The sequence below is a fragment of the Helianthus annuus genome, chromosome 15, assembly GCF_002127325.2.
Source record: "Helianthus annuus cultivar XRQ/B chromosome 15, HanXRQr2.0-SUNRISE, whole genome shotgun sequence".
NCBI classification, from domain to species: Eukaryota; Viridiplantae; Streptophyta; class Magnoliopsida; order Asterales; family Asteraceae; genus Helianthus; species Helianthus annuus.
The window spans coordinates 40,776,094-40,789,313 of NC_035447.2; the positions used below are offsets into that span (position 1 = coordinate 40,776,094).

Below are 13,220 nucleotides of genomic sequence, written 5' to 3' on the forward strand. Positions count from 1 at the left end.
TGTAGAAAGACTAATTCCCTTTACTAACTTCATTGAGTTGTTGTACTATAAGCATAATATGTTGCAATTATTTAAATTTGGTTGGAACCCTTGTGAAATGCTTTATACGATAGTATAGATAAACGCAATCAATTTAAATCTTTTGCGCGGGTTGAAAACATCCGAGCCCTTAAAGTTTGCTGCCCAATCCTGTCAAACAATACCTCCTCAAATATTTCCTCTGCATCTATATTGCCTATATATAGTATCAATTAAATCACACAAAAGCATCATATGTTTAAAAAAAATAGTAAAGTAGAAATTAAAAAAGGAAATACCAATAGGCCAAATAAATGTCTATCTCCAAATGAATAACTTTTCTCGTACCCACCCTTTTACACCTCCATATACATGAAGCTGCAAAAAGGAAAAAGACTATAAATTTATGAACAATTAAACAATAATTGGTAAATGGTTCCAGATACTATAGTCATGCAAGGGTACCTTGATGAAGTATGAAGTGTCTGTCTTTTTGTATCCAATAACCTGTGTGTATACTTTATATGTAATATAAAATCATAATTTGAAAAAAAAAACCACTAAATCACCAAAAACATAATAAACATCAATATAAACTCATAGATTATGTAAAAGAAAACTGTTATCCCATTTGAATATTTTAAGAAACAAACCAAAGTTTTTTCGAATAAATGTTGAAATGGGTATAAAAGAACACACCTTTCCACCAAGATAAATAAATTTCATATCAACTTATCTCTTTCTTATCTCTTTCTTTTCGACTCTAACTCGCACAATAGTAGACAAAGGAGTTGATGTTGAGTGAAATGGTGAATTTATAGCAATGATAGGAGATTCCTTAATCGGTCAAATTTATTACATATTGATTGAAATTGGACCTTTGGAGTGCTTTTGCGGTTTATCCCAATAGGTTTCGTTTATTAATTGCATTTAAGAACCGAACTTATTATTGTATTATTATAATTAATTGTGATTATATTCTCATTTAATTATTTTTTTATTTTTTAATATTAATGTAGAAAGACCATTTCACCCCTTACTAACATCATTAAGTTGTTGTACCATAAGTATAAAAGATTGTAATTACTTAAATTTGGTTGGTATCCTTATGAAATGCTTTATAATATAGTATAGATAGATAGATATAGATATAGATAATTATTTTTTTTATTTTTTAATATTAATGTAGAAAGACCATTTCACCCCTTACTAACATCATTAAGTTGTTGTACCATAAGTATAAAAGATTGTAATTACTTAAATTTGGTTGGTGTCCTTATGAAATGCTTTATAATATAGTATAGATTAGGTTCTAGCATTAATGTACTGTACTATATGTTAATATGGTGTTTCATGCATTGCTTTGTTGCAAATTGTGTTGTTTTATTTGTAAATTATTATTATTATTTATAATAATCTAATTAATTTAGCCAAAATCTTGTTAATAATATATTAGAATATATATATATATATATATAGTTATTTTAATACTTTATTATTTTAATATTATAATAATAATTCCTTTTTTTTTTACTGTTTAACTTTAATTTAATGATTTTTTAGTATCACGGGGTGGGATAAGCTTGGTGTCAACCGGTACTGGTATCGAAAATACCGGTACGGTCTTGTTTGGTATCGGTACAAATAGTAATTTTAATATTTTAATAATATATATAGTTTTTATATATTTTTATTATTTTAATATTATAATAATAATTCTTTTCTTTACTTTTTAACTTTAATTTAATGATATTTTTATGATACTTATGATCTTTCGGTTTAAATTTTATCTTAATCTATTAAATTCTGATACTAATATCATGGATAAGTTCTTAATATTTGATATCATTTGGATCCCTTTTGTTTTCTTTGAAAATATATTGTTGTGTTTTTATTACGAATTATATTTGAGCTACTTTTAATATATTAGTTACTTCGAAATTTAAATTTATGGTTACCTTGTCAAAGATCATTTTATAGAATAATCATAAGTTTGGAATAATTATCTTTAAACCAATTATTAAAACAAATTAAGATCAAAGTTAACTTTAAACTAATCTACCTTTATCTATAATATATTATTTAGTATAATGTGTTATTGATGATATTAATTTTAATGATTATTGATATATAATTATTTTATTTTATTTTTTATCTTATCTCTTATTTATTTAATATAAATTAAATGCAATTAATAGGATTTTTATAGGATGATGCATTTAAAACAACCATAAATTTTGGTTTTAAAATAGAACATATAACTAAACTTTAGAATATATACAGATTTTCTTGGGGTTCATTAAATTCACATGAGTAATGAGTTTTGGCTTAAATTAAGCATCACACCAATTTTTATTCCAAATAAGTTGTGATCCAACACAAGGATAATAGTAAATGATAATTATTGTGCCTAAGACCGTCCTTTATGTTTAAATATATAAAACTAGTGAGATTATTCGCACTTCGCGTCGGGCTTTCTATTGGTATCGATTCAGTTCGTTACTGTACTGGTACAATATAAGCACTTGGTATAGCAATTAACACGTGTTTTATGTCAATCGAAAACTATAAAAATAAATGTCAGTACCGGTACCGATGTTGATCTTGTTCAGGCTGTATCGGTTCGGTTCGTCATGATACCGGTATTAGTATATGTATTTGTTTATTGCCGTAGACGGAGTTGAATAAATGAAACAATATCGGAACCAGAAACCATAAAAATGAATACAAGTAGGGTGTATCGATGTTTTTCAACTCGATACCTTTTATGAAACAGAAAGTCCCTAAAATAACCAATAACAAATAAAGTCCTTTGACCAACAAAAAAAAAGTAGGTGAACAATGCACAAAATGCAATGGCATTCCTTGCAAGGAAAAAACGATTGCTTCTTTTCAAAGAGTTTTGACAATAACTTATTTGATTAAGCTAACAATTTTGACTTCATTATGAGTTTGCCACTTACCGTACGTGCAAGTTTTTTTTTTATCTAAATCAACTATTTGCACATTTTTTCCCTTTTGAGTTATCACCTCAAATATATTTTTCTGGAGTTTTTTCCCAAACTAGTGTAGATACAAAAAATATTTACCTATTTGGGTACTTTGAAAAATATTTACCTATTTGGGTACATTTAAAGTATTATTATTAATTTTGTTAAAGAAAAACCACAAAGCTAAGGTTTTTCTCCCTGCGGGCGTCCATTCTTCTCCCCATCGACATCAACTGGCGGCACATTAAGGTTTGATATCACCATCCCTAAAAACTGTCCATCTGTCCATCAAGTTTGGCGTCAACAATAGTGCTATTAGAGCATTCACATCCAAGGAATCAAATTATGTGTGTAGAATTTTTATAATATAAAGAGTATAAAAAGTGGTTGTGAGTAGAGGAGAGAGAAAATGTTATTGTTTATCTGTATATTTGAGGGGACACTGTTCACCCCCTATAATTTTTTAATATATTCTGAAAGTGGTTGTGAGTTAAGGAGAGAGAAAATGTAATAATAAAGGTATAAAAAATATTATTTAATTGAAAAGGAGAGAGAAAATATAGTATTTTTTTAGTGTAATTTAGGGTGAAAATATGATGGAATGGATGTGAATGCTCTTATTCCCAATCCTATTTTTTTATTATTATATAGCATATATTCGACACCCACAAACCAACACCCATTATCAATTCTCATACATAGTTTTGATTGGCAGAAGTTGGTTAGTGGGACTTTTGATGAGTTTTTCCCATTAAAGAACTAAACTATATTCACATATTCTAGTTTTATTATATTCAAATTATTAGGGTTATACTTAGACCACCCGTAGTGGTTAAGAAAAATAATGCCTTCACCATGGGGCATTATCCGACACGTGTCATCCCAGTCAGCATGAGGCGTTATTGCAAAAGTGGTGTAGTTGGAATAATGTCTCTTCCAATCATTAAACAAAAAAAAAAAAAACAAAGAAATTGCTCATTAGCTAGTTAAACACTTGACCACTCCCCATTGGCCACCATTTGATCACTTCAGTGTTATATTTAAAACGCTAGCATGCAAATTTTCAAAAAACAACGCCTTATAACGCCTAGTGTAGTGGAGGGGGGGGCCGTTTTGGGGCGTTTTTTTTCAATTTTTTTTTAAAATAACGACCCACTACGGGTGGTCTTATAACTTATAGCATGTAATGCTCAAGCTAATGGAGATATGTATACTCCCCATATTTTGGCCAAACAAGCAGCCTCAATGTCAAAAGCTGGTGCACATTCTTTAAGGTCTTTTAACTGTCAGAAAGGTAGAGTTTTTTTTTCCCAAACTAGTGTAGCTACAAAAAATATTTACCTATTTGGGTACTTTGAAAAATATTTACCTATTTGGGAACTTTTCTATATCCCTTTAATTTTTTACCTAATTTATACATTTCTTTTTATTTTTCTACCCAAAGTAATATTAGATTACTCATAGAATTAAAATCAGCAAAAATATGAGTAATTATTTTTTGGAAAAAAAAATCTACAAAAATTCTACCAAAAAATATGTGAAAATCCACAAAAAAAAAATCTGCAAAAATATATTAAAAAATTCTACAATAATTTTGCAAAGTTAAAAAAATCTGCAAAAAATATTATAAAACAATAACTATCCAATAATCTCAACCAAAAAATTAAAATAATTGTCTTTTCAACCAATCAAATACAAATAAAATACCAAATAAAGTCATTCCATTCATAATATCAATATCAAATACAAATTAAAATGTCAAAATGACTCGACATGTTTAGGCGTCCATTCTTCTAGGCTTTGAGGGGCACGTTGCTCGATTATGACCACGTTGTTTACAAATTCCACAAAGGTTCGCCCTTTTTCCTTTCTTTAATGTCCATTCCATTCCGTAGTCTTGTTGAGCGAGAGCGGCCCTTTTTATCCTGTTTTAGCTCTGAATTGGGAAGTAACTCTCTAATAGATGATGAGTTAGGCCAATATGCTTCATGAGGAAGTGGACTAAACTCAGATGACCAAGTAGCACAATAATCAAGAATTGAGTAACATTTATCAATATAATGCCAACTGTTCAAAGAAAGTTTAGCACATGCACTCAAAACATGAGAACAAGGATACTTAAATATCAACCACTTACCGCACGTGCAAGTTTTTTTTTATCCAAATCAACTACTTGCACATTTTTTCCCTTTTGAGTTATCACCTCAAATATACCTTTCTAACGGTTAAAAAACCTCACAGAATGTGCACCAGCTTTTGACATTGAAGCTGCTTGTTTGGCCAAAATATGGGGAGTATACATATCTCCATTGGCTTGAGCATTACATGCTATAAGTTATAAGTATAACCCTAATAATTTGAATATAATAAAACTAGAATATGTGAATATAGTTTAGTTCTTTAATATTAGAGTTAATTACTGTTTTCGTACTCGTGGTTTGTCAAAAATCACTATTTCAGTCCATTAGTTTAAAAGTTGCGATTTCAGTCCCTGTGGTTTCACTCTCGTAACCATTTCAGTCCACCTCGTAACCATTTCAGTCCTCGTACTTAACAGAATAATGGATTGAAATGGTTACGAAAGTGAAATCACATGGACTAAAATGGTTACGAAAGTGAAACCATAGGGACTAAAATCGCAATTTTTAAACTAATGGACTAAAATAGTGATTTTTGACAAATCACAGGGACGAAAACAGTAATTAACTCTTAATATTATATCAATTCTTGGGGAAAAACTCATCAAAAGTCCCACTAACCAACTTCTGCCAATCAAAACTATGTATGAAAATTGATAATGGGTGTTGGCTTGTGGGTGTCGAATATATACTATATAATAATTAAAAAAAGGATTGGGAATAATAGCACTATTGTTGACGCCAAACTTGATGGACAGATGGACAGTTTTTAGGGATGGTGACATCAAACCTTAATGTGCCGCCAGTTGATGTCGATGGGGAGAAGAATGGACGCTCGCGGGGAGAAAAACATTAGCTTTGTGGTTTTTTTTAACAAAATTAATAATAATACTTTAAATCCACCCAAATAGGTAAATATTTTTCAATGTACTCAAATAGGTAAATATTTTTTGTATCTACACTAGTTTGGGAAAAAACTCAGCTTTGACTTGTTTTCAAAAAAATACATTCAACGTCTAAATGTAGTTTTATAAGGTTTTAAGTCTCAATACATATTTGTAAAGATTTTGCTTTATAAAGCCTCATTTACATTTGCAATACTTTATTTTTTTAAACACTTTTTTTTTAACTTTATTAAAAACTTTTGTCAAGTGATCATTCATCCTTATTGATCTTTGTGCTTTTTATGCTTTATATTATGGTTTTCTTAAATTTGAATTCGTCAGCGACAAATTTAATTCACATCAAGGTATTCTAAAATGGATAATGGAGACAATTATGCTCGAAGGTTTGGTTGTTTCAATCGGCACAGATGTATGGAAATGGAGACATGAGTCGGATGGTAAATTTTCTGTCTCGAGTATTAAAAAATTGCTTAGTTCTGTAAATCGTATCAGCCCCGAATGGGTTTTTGAATGGAACAATTGGGTCCCGAAAAAAATCTTGTTCCAAATTCGACACGCTATTCTCCTTTCTTGGCTCAAGATTTCTCGCTTCTCTTTTTTTTTTCGATTGGAAATGGTATTTATTTTTATTTCTCTTCCATAACATTTATGAACATCTACACGTAATTAAATGGTTGGTTGGATGATTGGACAAACGTTGGTTATCTTAGGATACCTCTTGTCAAAAATTTATATCTTTTTTATAAAATTACTTGAAAGGCTTTATGTTCTAAAGTACACTTTGGATAAAATGAACATCTGTCACGGTTATATAGGCATTATTTGTAGCTAAAGTGTTCATATCAATTCAGTTTTGACAAACTTCATTTGCATGCTTCAACTTCTTACGCTATAATTTATTTTGTTTATGGTTTCAGCATCATCATTAAGTCTGGACCACAAGCTTGTAACTGTTGTTGGAGATCATTTTGATGGGCTTATTGTGGTCCTGTGGACTCTTCAAATGTAAAAGCAAGACATTATACATACATGTTATGTTTTTCAATTTAACAATTTTGTTTTCTTTAATACATTGATCAAGTTGCTTGTTGCGTCCATTAGATTGTTTTCATCAAGATCACAAGGGTTTCATATGTGGATGTGGCAAAAAGAGGTCTGGTAATCGAATGGGTCAAATGTGTAATTTTTGTAAGGGTCAAAATGAGTCAAACGCGGAATGTTTTTTTGTCCATTTGTTTAACATTCTATATGGTTATTATCGTGGGGGTATAGGAGTGGAAATCCAAGGTCAAACCAATCGTGTAGAAATTTGTTGGGTCACGTTATTCCTCCTTCGATGACTTAAGCAATGCGATGAATGCCAAATTTAGAACTAGGAGTCAATGATGATGAATCCATTTCCTACAAATTTGGTTGATTACACATATATCAGTAGAGGCAGACTCACGTGTATGGACGGGCGGACACACCTCTTGAAAAAAAATTAGTGTATGGTTGATTGAGTAAGGAGTAGATCCTTTTGTTGTTTGGGAGTTTTCTCGACCTTTCTTTATTTAGTGTACCTACTTGAGCCGGATGAGGGGAAATTTTCACGTAGACATGCATTTAGCCCGATTGCTATTCGCCCTTTTTAGCACTAGACTGACATTCTCGTTTCGCTTGTCCAGTTCAACGAAAGTCGGTACTAATCAATCACAATTTAGCCATCCTCTTGAATATATGGTTGAACCCCTCATTTGCACCCCTAGGAAATATTTTTTGGGTCCCCCACATCATATATGCGACGTCTGTTTAATGCTAAGACTATGTATTGTGGCTGAAGCCACAACCCGGATTCATCCTCTAATATGTGACAAATGACGTTGGCTAGACACCTACTCATCACCTTGCCCACTCCCCCCTCACTTGGGCCTGTTGTGGTAACTTCACTAATAGCGCCCCAAAACGCCCTCATTTTTGTCCAATAGCACCAGCCAGCACCCTCCGCTAGCTGAAGCTAGGCCATTGTAATATGTGCGAGCCAAGGTGGCACTCCACCTGGCTAATGTCCCTGATAACCTGGTCCCAACACACAATCCAAGGTTGCTATTACTAGACATCAGAATTGTGTCAAATACCTTGAGTTAAAAGGAACTTTGGATTCCTTTACCATCACTATCCAATCCAGATAAACTTAGAAAATAATGATTATCCTAGGATAAAAATGGAGAAGTAAGAAGCCCCAAGAGTAAAACTCACATGAGAATGGCCAACTCACTTCCTCTCTTAAAAAGGTTAAATAATATAATTTTCACAGTGCTACTATAAGCCTATAATAGCTCAAAAGATGGACAAAGTGATTGTTGATCATGACAGGAAAAATAGTCATTTTTCTTTTCAACATAGAGGATCATTATTATAATGTAAATATTAAAGTGTTAGACCTTTAGCTTGTTGAGTACAAGGCCACTAAAGAACTAGCATGATTAAACCTTCAAAACGACCTAAGGCAATTCTTAAAATTAACTTTTGGAGAAGGTGATGATAACATATATATGCGCCAAAACTTACCACAAGTATATTCATATGATATTTAGTCAAACAAACCAAAATCTATATTTATACAATACTAGTATTATTTTAGACTATATATCATTTGACAAATAAACTTGAAAAGCAAAAACAAAAAAATATATATCAAAGCTGATATTGTTTATAATATCTAAAATGCAATTTTATGTTATTCATAATAAAAATAATTAAATAAGTAATAGTTTGTGTTTTATAAAGTAGTATTAATATTAATAATTTGTCTAGGTTTGCTTGTTTTATAAAATTTAAAAGTAAACAAAACAATTTATGATATTGAGAAACTAGTTTTTCTTCAACTTATTAGATGGATTATATTAGACCGAACACTGTGGTGGTTTGGAGAGAGCCCCAAACACCACCCCGTCAATTATTTTAGAGGGCATTGTCCAAGCCCAAAGGCAAAACTTTTACTCTCGTTGCTCCTTTCTCTCTTTTTGTTCCTTGCTTTTGTTATCTTGCCTTTCACCATCCCTTCCCTCTTGTGTTTTAAAAGGCAAAACCCTTAAATAGCAACCTTGCTCCTACCCACATTCTTAACCACTTAAACCATTTCATTTCTCTTTCTCCCTTTTCGTAATGCATAAGCTAGAAGATAACCCATAAAGTGGTTGACCTACCATAAACGGCTTGGAGTGAGTCATCAAATTTAAGGTCTCATGGATTCATCATCACAAAGCCAAACTAATATGTCGGCAGTTTCAACAATTGTTAAAATATTATCCTAATAGTTCTGACTTCATATAAAAAAATTAGGTTCTGAGTTAACATGTATGACAAATGGATTAGATTTAGGTGGCCTAAGTAAACAAGTAGACTTATTAATCCATTGAAAACTACAACTAAAACATGTTCATAATTTCAACTCGTAACCTTACTCACGACTCATTTACAATTTACTTAAAACCCGTTTTTAAGTTGCTGACCCATTGAACTAGTATACGACTTGATTGCAATCTATTAACAACATGACAATGCGGCTGCAACCCACCAACTTCTTTTAACCTGTCAACTTATTTGACACTTTAAAATAAACGAGTTATACTAGTTGCATACGAGTTACATGATTTTGAGTATGTCTGGATTAAGGTTAATGTCTTTAACACAAATAAATACATGAGTCATGTTCATCAACTTTAACCCGAACCTTACATGATTATCACTCGTATATATAGACATCGACTAGCGGATGAATAAGATAAAAAAAATGTGAACCATTGAGGATCAAGTAAACATGCTAACAATCAATTAAAAACCGGACAACGTCATGATTAACATAGAAAGTATTTATATACTAAAATTTTTTTTTTATATATTGTTATGTTATTTGTATCTAAAAGAATAAAATAAATATATATAAACATAATAAGGATGAGATTTTTCAAAGGAAAAAGTATTCAAATTAATTAGGGGAATTGGCCTGTAATAATCCCACCAAGACCTTATTGGCCATTAATAATCCCACCTCAGAATATTCCCTCCACCAGTCCCACCTTTCACCTATTTTTCCTACAATGGTCCACCGTTAAAAAAACTTAACGGGGTTAAGCTTTTTTCCAAATTACAAACAGATTTTTTAGGGCTTTTGATCAGAACGATGATACGAGTCCATTGATGTAAAACTTACTTCGAAATGATGTTCCAAGTGACTTGATTTTTGTTAGTTGAAAAATTAAACACCCGAATTGAAGCGTCGTTTTCATCGTTTGGAGCATCGTTTCGAGGCAAGTTTTACATCAATGGACTCGTATCGTCGTTCTAATCGAAAGCCCTAAAAAATCTGTATGTAATTTGGAAAAAAGCTTAACTCCATTAAGTTTTTTTAACGAGGGACCATTGTAGGAAAAATAGGTGAAAGGTGGGACTGATGTGGAGAATATTCTAAGGTGAGATTATTAATGGCCAATAAGATCTAGGTGGGATTATTACATGCCAATTTCCCAATTAATTATAGGAAACAAAACATCAATATCTTCCTATATTAGTTGACGAACATACGAAAAAATATTTTCACAAAATCTTTTTTTACTCAAAACCGGGGCAATAACTAAACCGGTTAAATGGTTATAAAAACATTGCTTAAAATAGTGAATTTGATATTTTCTCTCCTATCTTTACATTATTCCTTACTCAAAAACATTATTCCTTATAATTGATTATGAAATAGTTCATCTATGAAGAGTGGCGGATCCAAAAATTATTTGCTAGGGGTGCGGAAGAGGTGTTCAACCATATTTTCAAGAGATACGGTCAAGGTTTTCAGCTAAAATATACGCTAATTTTTTTTTTCAAGGGTTTGACCGCCCACCTTAGTCAAAGGGTGGGTCCGCCCCTGCCTATGAATTGTGAAAACACACTATACATTAGTTACATTTTTATTTCTTTTACTACATCTAATCTATTATAGGGTAAATTACACTTTTCGTCCTTTATATTTCTATCGTATTGCAATGGATGCTCTTTAACTTCAATAATTACAGTCACAGTCCTTTCTTTGTTAAAACCATTACACCCTATGCCCTTTATTCCTAACTTAGTTAATTTTTCTAGTTAGATCCAGTCATGTGCATCACACATGAGGGTAAATTTGTCTTTTTACCATCTTAGAGACTATTTGTGTAATTAAATTAAATTTCTAAACCAGAAATTAAAATAAACATGTTTTACTCTTTATTCCACCCATCACAATCACCACCGTCACAACCTAACCACCACCATCTTCAACTAGTTTTACAACCACCACCATCACAGCCAAACCACAAATAAACAATCCTCAATCTTTCTATCTCAATCTCAGTTCTCTCTCTCCCATCTTTCTCTCCAACCAACCCTCACCACCACCAAATCCGCCACCACCACCCCCATCTAGATCCACCATTTTGTATATATAAATTTTTTTGGCATGGTACATAAATAAAAGAACTAAAACTAAAACTAAAAGATCTTATTTTAAACAGTCGTATAATTATGAAAAAATATCCTGATGAAACAATGGTTAACCGGGCAGGGTTAACAAACTGGTCTCGTTAAGAAGGGTTAATCCCTTCCTCTCGAGCATCGCTGGCTGGATCGCCTGCCGGTTGATCTCCTGCACAAGGAAACAAACCGTGACTCGTAACAAGGAGGATGGGGTGGGGGTGCTCCTTGTTACCACTCTCCGGCGTGAGAATCAGTAGTCTGCTTGGGAAGCAAAGTATGATAGTAGTAGTAGTGAGAGAGTTGTCAAGAGATACCTCAAACCTGGTTTGGGGTTGGTATTTATAGTCGAGGGGTGAAGGAGGAGGTGGATGGATAGACTGACGGCATGCTGCACCTTTGCAGGTGTGTCAGACATGTTGGCCGTGGAGGTGACGCCACGTCAGTCTGTCGCTTACGTAGACCTGACAGGCGGCTGCCATTGGTGCTACTTGCTCTGTGGTGTCAGTCCCACTTGATGAGTGCACAGGATGCGGTGCAGGCCGCATCGCTGTTCGCGGTAACTGTAGATCTTCCCACGTCTCACTCTTCGATCAAGAAATACGCAAGATGCGGTGCCAGGCCGCATCGTCGTCTGTGGTGACTGTTGCTATTATCCAGCTTCCCTGTATTGATAGAAGTGTTCACTGGATGCGGTGCTACGCCACATCGCTGTGAATACTTCCGTTTTCATACACCAGATGCGATGCCATGCCGCATCGCTCTACCGTTCTCATATTCCAGGTAAGTCCTCCTCCATCCTTGGGCAGATTGGATTCAACCACCGTGTCTGCGTGTTCCGCATGGACACATGTAGGTTGTTAGCTAGTGAGGGTTTTGATAAGGGTAATGGTCACTCACGGTCGTGCTGACGCGAGATCTGGGACCATACCCCTTCATATCCAAAATTAAAATCTTAACTCATGCTGCAACCACACAAATCGGATAACTATGAAAATTTCCATGCTGCAACCACACAAATTGGATAATTAAGGAAAATAAAAAAAAAACTAAAATAAAGAGATCTTATTTAAACAATTCGTCAAAAGCCAACACTACAAAGATGCAACTTACCTATAATCCTAAAAAGAATTATAGCGTAAAAAATTACTAAGAATGGCATCTTGAAAATTTCCATTAGCGTATGTATAGCTTGTAGCATGCGGACTTAACCCATCTGGTCTGGTAGAATGCAGGTGCTCTCAGAGATTTTAACACATGCCAACGATCTCTTCATCCTATGCCACGCCAACATAGTACCACAATCAGAACCCCCACCGTCACAGAGTCCCCACCACCACGAGCAAAGCTTGTTGATGACGTGTGACCGATGATCACCCTAGAACCCCCACCACCACTTGGTCTCCTAAACGCCGACGGCTTGCAAAGCCAAATTTGTTAAAGAAACAGAAGGAGCAAGGTGTTGATTTGATAAACTCTAGAAAGTTGTGAGTTGTTGATTCAGTAAAATTAGAGGTTGATTCGTCAAATTTGAAGGTTGATTTGGTGAATTCTGTTGAGAATTTGGGTGATAAAGTTGAAGAAATTTACGAATTGGTGATGAAGAAGGTTCAGTTGGGAAAATATGGCGGAGACAGGGGAGAGAGAGAGAGTATAGGGGTGATGATGATTGTTTAGTTTATAAT

General features: G+C 33.2%; 1 long non-coding RNA gene across 1 annotated transcript; it reads right to left on the bottom strand.

Moving 5' to 3' along the window:
- Nucleotides 1-396, bottom strand: LOC110911462. The gene is made up of 2 exons (XR_002576968.2): nt 318-396; nt 1-235 (listed from the first exon to the last, which is right to left on the bottom strand). It is a non-coding gene; the product is annotated as an uncharacterized LOC110911462 (long non-coding RNA).
- Between the last annotated feature and the right edge of the window lie 12,824 nt (nt 397-13,220).